Below are 6,553 nucleotides of genomic sequence, written 5' to 3'. Positions count from 1 at the left end.
AAAAAAAAAAAAAAAAAAAAAAAAAAAAAAAAAAAAAAAAAAAAAAATTTCAAAGAGCAGCTATGTTTTGTTCAATGAGGGTTTTACTTTAAATGTCCATGGGAAATTCTGTAAAACACAGGGTAGATGCTTCATCAGAAAACAGGATAGTGTTTTTATATTTTCTCCATGGCATCATTTGGATAGTGGTCATGTTAAGTAGGATTTTTTGTGTTCTGCATAGAGAAAACACAAGCTTATCCAAGTTTGATATATTTGCTATCAATTCTTTGTTCGCCACAGTAGGCTATCTATATTTTGATTGATCTGTGGCTTCTTCTCTACTACCATGCATCAGTATCAGAAGATGCTTGAGAGAAGTAGGAACAAACCCACAGAGTGTGTAAGGATGAATTCATGCTTGTGTATCTGAATATGTCTGTATGATTTTAATCCTTTTCAGTGTATTGACACAGTATAACATTCTACAAATGTTAAATGTTTTAAAAATTCAATTTAAATTTTTATGGGTACATAGTAGGTATATATATTTACGGGGTACATGAGATATTTTGATACAGGCATGCAATGTGTAATAAGCGTATCTTGGAGAATGGGGTATCCATCCTTTCAAGCATTTATCCTTTGAGGTACGAACAATCCAGTTACGTGCTTCAAGTTATTTAAAAATGTACAATTAAGTTATTATTGACTATAGTCACCCTGTTGTGCTATCAAATAGTAGGTCTTATTTGTTCTATTTTTTTGTACCCATTAACCATCTCCATTTCCCCCCTACTCCCTTACTGCCCTTCCCAGCCTCTGGTAGCCATCCTTCTCTGTCTCCATAAGTTAAACTGTTTTGGTTTTTAAAATTACTTACAAATAAGTAAGAACGCGTGATATTTGTCTTTCTGTGCCTAGCTTATTTCACTTAGCATAATGACTTCCAGTTCCATCCACGTTGTTGCAAATGACAGAATCTCATTTTTTTAATGGCTGAATAGTACTCCATTATGTATATTTACCACGTTTTCTTTATCGATTCATCTGTTGATGGCACTTATGTTGCTTCTAAATTACAAATATTAATTAATACAAAGTGGTTGTTCAGATTATCTGTGTCTTGACTGGCATTTTGTCCAATTCTATTGTATATTGATCAAAGAGGAGTATTAAAGTCTGTGGGAATCTCTCTTCAATGCTGTCAAATTGTGCTTCATGTATTTTAAAATATTGTCATTGTGTGTACATGCTTATGATTACTTTGTCTTCCTGAGGACTTCTACCATTATGAAATATTCCTGCTTATCTTTAATAATATTGTTTTTCTTGACATCTGTTAATATTACACTTAATGTTTTACCAGTATAGTCATTCCAGTCTTGTATGCTGACTGTTTAGCATGTCTTTTTCCTTCATTTACTTTAAATTTATTTAGAGTCTTTATATTCAGAGTGTATCTCTTGTAAACGACACAGTTATATCTTACTTTCTTATCTGCCATGCCAATCCTTGTCTTTTTTATTTTTTGGAGATTGGGTCTCACTCTTTTGTCCAGGCTAGAGTGAGTGTAGCAGTACAATCATGGCTTACTGTATCCTTGCCCTCCTAGGCTCAAGCCAATCTCCTGCCCCACCTCCCGAGTAGCTGGGACTGCAGGTGTGTGCCATCATGCCTGGCTAAGTTTTAATTTTTTTGTAGAGATGGGGTTTTGCCATGTTGCCCAGGCAGGTCTTGAACTCCTGGCCTCAAGCAATGCTCCTGAATTAGAACTTTTGGCCTCCTAAAGTGTTGGGATTACAGGCATGAGCCACCGTGTCTAGCCTATCCCTCTCTTTTAATTGGAGTGCTTAGTCCATTTAATGCAATTGTTGATAGAGTTCAGTTCAGGTATATCATTTAACTGTTTGTTTTGTTTATTCTCTCTGCTTTTTCTATTCCCATTTCTTTCTTCCTTCCTTCCTTTCTTTCTTTTTTTTTTTTTTTTTGAGATGGAGTCTCTGTCTCCCAGGCTGGAGTGCAGTGGCATGATGTCAGCTCACTGCAACCTCTACCTTTTGGGTTCAAGTGATTCTGCTACCTCAGTCTCCCAAGTAGCTGGGATTACAGGCATCCACCACCACGCCTGGCTAATTTTTGTATTTTTAGTAGTGATGGGGTTTCACCGTGTTGGCCAGGCTGGTCTCAAACTCCTGACCTCAAGTGATCTGCCTCCCTCGACCTCCCAAAGTGCTGGGATTACAAGCGTGAGCCACTGTGCCCAGCCCCTGTTTCTTCCTTTCTTGCCTCGTTTTGGATCATGCATTTTTTTAAGAATTCCATTTTAATTTGTCTGTTGACTTTTGGCTCTACTTCTTCCTATCATGTTTTTAATGGTTGCTCTAGGGATTATAATCCACATAAAATTTTTACAGTCTACTTAGAGTTTTACAGTTTTGTTTTTTGTTTTTTTTTTGAGACAAGGTTTTGCCCTGTTGCCTGAGCTGGAGTGCAGTGGCTTGATCATGGCTAACTGCAACCTCTGCTTCCTGGGCTCAGCTGATCCTCCCACCTCGGCTTCCTGAGTAGCTGGGACTATAGGCATACATGACCATGCACACCTAATTTCTTTTTCTTTTTTTTTTCTTTTTCTTTTTTTTTTTTCAGAGAAGGGGTTTCACTATGTTGCCTAGGCTGGTCTTGAACTCCTGGGCTCAAGGGATCCACTCACCTTGGCCTACCAAAGTGCTGGGATTAGAAGTGTGAGCCCCCACACCAGCCTTAGAGTTGTACAGTATCCACCTTATTGTACACCTTCTTGTAACATGTAGAAATCCTGCAGTCAAATTGATTCATCTCCCATTATTTATGCTATAGTTGTTTTATATATGACACATGTAACATATGTCTTAAAATCCCCAGGCCCATGTTATAATTTTTTTTTTTTTTGCTCCAAACAGCCATATATTTTAAGAAAATTAAATGAAAATATTAGTCTTTTATATTTATCTAGATATTTCCCATGTTCTTCATTTCTTTCTAGAGATTTGAGTTTCCATTGAGCATGGTTCCCTTCAGCCTGAAAACTTCCCTTGACTTATTTTATAATCCAGGGCTATGATTGACAAGTAGACCTAGTTTTCTTTGATCTCTAAATATGTCTTTATTTTGCCTTCGTTTAAAAAAATAACTTTATTGGCCGGGCGCGGTGGCTCAAGCCTGTAATCCCAGCACTTTGGGAGGCCGAGGCGGGTGGATCACGAGGTCAAGAGATCGAGACCATCCTGGTCAACATGGTGAAACCCCGTCTCTACTAAAAATACAAAAAATTAGCTGGGCATGGTCGTGCATGCCTGTAATCCCAGCTCCTCAGGAGGCTGAGGCAGGAGAATTGCCTGAACCCAGGAGGCGGAGGTTGCGGTGAGCCGAGATCGCGCCATTGCACTCCAGCCTGGGTAACAAGAGTGAAACTCCATCTCAAAAAAAAAAAAAAAAAAAACTTTATTGTGGTATAATTTATATAACATCTCATTTTTAAATGGATAACAAAATGATTTCTAATACATTTACAGAGTTATGAAAGGAACTGTGTGGTCCACAAAGTCAAAATACTTACTCTTCACAGGAAAAGTTTGCTGACCCCTGCTTGACTGTCAGGAGTGGCAGCCTGCTTTCAGAATGTATTTTCCACATCATTTACTAAGTGTATTAAATAGCAGTTCAGTGGCTTCAAAGAGCCACTCTTTTAGAGAACATAATTTTAAGGAACTCACAGCTCCTAGAATCTTCCCATCAGTGGTGGTGCTTCTTGCATTGTCAGTTCCTATTCTGATCACCGCTTTGAAACAGACTCTTGTGAAGGATAAGACCTGTCCGTCTTATCCTTTGTTGGCCAAGTCCTCAACAAAGTGCAAGGCAATGAGGAAGATATTGTCTGTATAGTTCAGGCTGTTCCAGGCCACAGAGACCCGGCCTGATTTTGTTAAATATGGAAAAATTGCCCAAATAATGAGAAAAGCCATAAAGAGAACTATTTTGCAAGATTAAGGGCTGCAAATTGGTAATAGCTTGAAAATCCATTCCTCAGTCAGGTAAACTGCAGCTCAGTTTCTTGGAGTGCCAAAATGAGACATTGCTAATTTTAAAGTCATTGAATATATAAGAGTTGAAACCATCTACACAGTTTCGGGTTCAGTAGTTTGAGAACAGAGATTTCTCAGAACATCATAGTAAACGGTTTCATATTGAGTCTACTGTAGAAAATAGCAACATTATGTTATTTTGACCTGTGAAGATCTTATATAAATTTTCAGCCAAATTGAAAAGTAATTACTGCAGAAAGAAAGTGTTAAGTGGGAGAAAAGAGGAAAGAAAGGTAAACATTGCCTTCTGTTCTTCCTTTTCTGCCTGCTGTATAAATATTGAGTGTAGCCCTGAGTCAGAAAACACAGGTTTGGTTTAATTTAAAATATGTACAACTTTCTTTTGGTTGTACAAACAGTAATAGTTGAACTAGAGGTATTGTTCTTAGCTCTCCTTAACTCAATAATTTATCAGATTTTCTGGTTTATTTTTGGGCAAATGTGCAAATAATTAGACATACTAAAAGCGCATGCTAACTTGTTTATTTGAAAACTCACAAAAACGGCCAGGTGCAGTGGCTCACACCTGTAATCCTAGCACTTTGGGAGGCCGATGTGGACAGATTGCCTGACATCAGGAGCTCGAGACCAGCTCTGGCCAACGTGGCACATCCCTGTCTCTACTAAAAATACAAAAATTAGCCAGGCATGGTGGCACAAGCCTGTAATCCCAGCTACTCAGGAGGCTGAGGCAGGAGAATTGCTTGAACCCGGGAGGTGGAGGTTTCAGTGAACTGAGACATGTCTCCAGTTTGGGAGACGGAGTCAGACTCCATCTCCAAAAAAAAATTTACAATAATGAAATCATTTTTTTTCATTTTTCTTCCATCTGGAGACATAATGGCAAATGGTTAATGATGTAAAATTGTAGAATTGGCTGGGTGCAATTGGTCATGCCTGTAATCTCAGCACTTTGGGAGGCCGAGGTGGGTGGATCACCTGAGGTCAGGAGTTCGAGACCAGCCTGGCCAAGATGGTGAAACCCCATCTCTACTAAAAATACAAAAATTAGCCAGGTGTAGTGGTATGTGCCTCTATTCCCAGCTACTCAGGAGGCTGAGGCGGGAGAATCACTTGAACCTGGGAGGCAGAGGTTGCAGTGAGCCAAGGTTGCACCTGCACTCCAGCCTGGGTAACAGACTGAGACTCCATCTCAAAAAGCAACAAAAACCAGATTATAGAATTATCTTTGTCATATGCCTTTTGAGAAAATTAAACTTCCAAGACAAAGCAAAACAAAATGAAAAAACTGTTATATTTAATGCTTCTATTTTATGAACAGTTCCATTTGATTGCGTTAAATGAGCCTAGCTTTGTCCCCATTTTGTATACCTGGGTACTTGGTTGAATATATTTTAGATATTTGCTTTTGCATATCATACATACCCATAAATGTTTTTGAATGAACATTGAAGTGATCTATCTAATTTACAAATTATTGCCTAGTCTATCCCCTGTTTTTAAAAAAAAAGAACTCAGCTGGGCATTGTGGCTCATGCCTTCAGTCCCAGCAGTTTGGAAGACCAAATTAGGATTGCTTGAGGCCAGTTCAAGACTAGCCTGGGCAACATAGTGAGACCTTGTCTCTACAGTAAAACAATAATTTTAAAAACTCACAGAATAAAAACAGTGCATTTAGTAGAATTAGACTAGGTAACAGAAAGAGAAAATACAGAATTAAGACCAGTCCTTTCATTAGAGAAAGTTATTTGAGTGAAACATTTTAATTTGTGATTGATCTTCATAGGAATATCAAATAAACGACAAGAGGCTTACTTGGCTCATGTTTCTGCTTCTGTACAAAAAGCATCGTGCCAGCATCTGCTTCTGGTGAGGGCCTTAGGCTGCTTCCACTCATAATGGAAGGCAAAGGGGAGCTGGTGTATAGAAATCACATGGCAAGAGATCACGTGAGAGAGAGAGAAAGAGAGAGAGAGACAGACAGACAGACAGAAACAGAGAGAAAGGAGGTGCCATACTCTTTTCAACAACCAGCACTTGTGGGAACTCACCTCCTGTTAGGCCCAGCCCTAATATTGGCTGTCAAACTTAAACATGAGATTCAGAGGAGATAAACTTTCAAACTGTATAGCAATACGTTTATGTAAAAAGTCACATTCTTTTTTTGGAGACAGAATCTTGCTCTGTTGCCCAGGCTGGATTGCACTGGTGTGATTTCGGCTTACTGCAGTCTCCACTTTCTGGGTTCAAGTGATTCTCCGGTGTTGTCAGCCTCCCGAGTAGCTGGGAGTAGAGGCATGATCCACCATGCCCAGCTAATTTTTTTTCTTTTTTTTTTTTTTTTTTTGAGACAGGGTCTCACTCTGTCTCCCAGGCTGGAGTGCATTGGTGCAATCTCAGCTCACTGCAACCTCCTCCTGCCTGGCTCTGTGGCGTCACTTACCACACTTTGCTGTAACCGTGTTCTTGGCTGCTGCTTTGGATAGGTG

General features: G+C 39.2%; 1 protein-coding gene across 4 annotated transcripts in view; it reads left to right on the top strand.

Annotated features, from left to right (window-relative positions):
* LOC116528689 (nesprin-2-like) overlaps positions 1–6,553 on the top strand; it is a 187,489-nt gene that overhangs the window by 120,937 nt on the left and 59,999 nt on the right. The gene's annotated exons all lie outside the window — the stretch shown is intronic.

Source organism: Sapajus apella, unplaced genomic scaffold (assembly GCF_009761245.1).
Source record: "Sapajus apella isolate SASKATOON/1434 unplaced genomic scaffold, GSC_monkey_1.0 scaffold59, whole genome shotgun sequence".
NCBI classification, from domain to species: Eukaryota; Metazoa; Chordata; class Mammalia; order Primates; family Cebidae; genus Sapajus; species Sapajus apella.
Note: the sequence above shows the minus strand (reverse complement) of the source record. Positions and strands in the feature narration are given on the sequence as shown.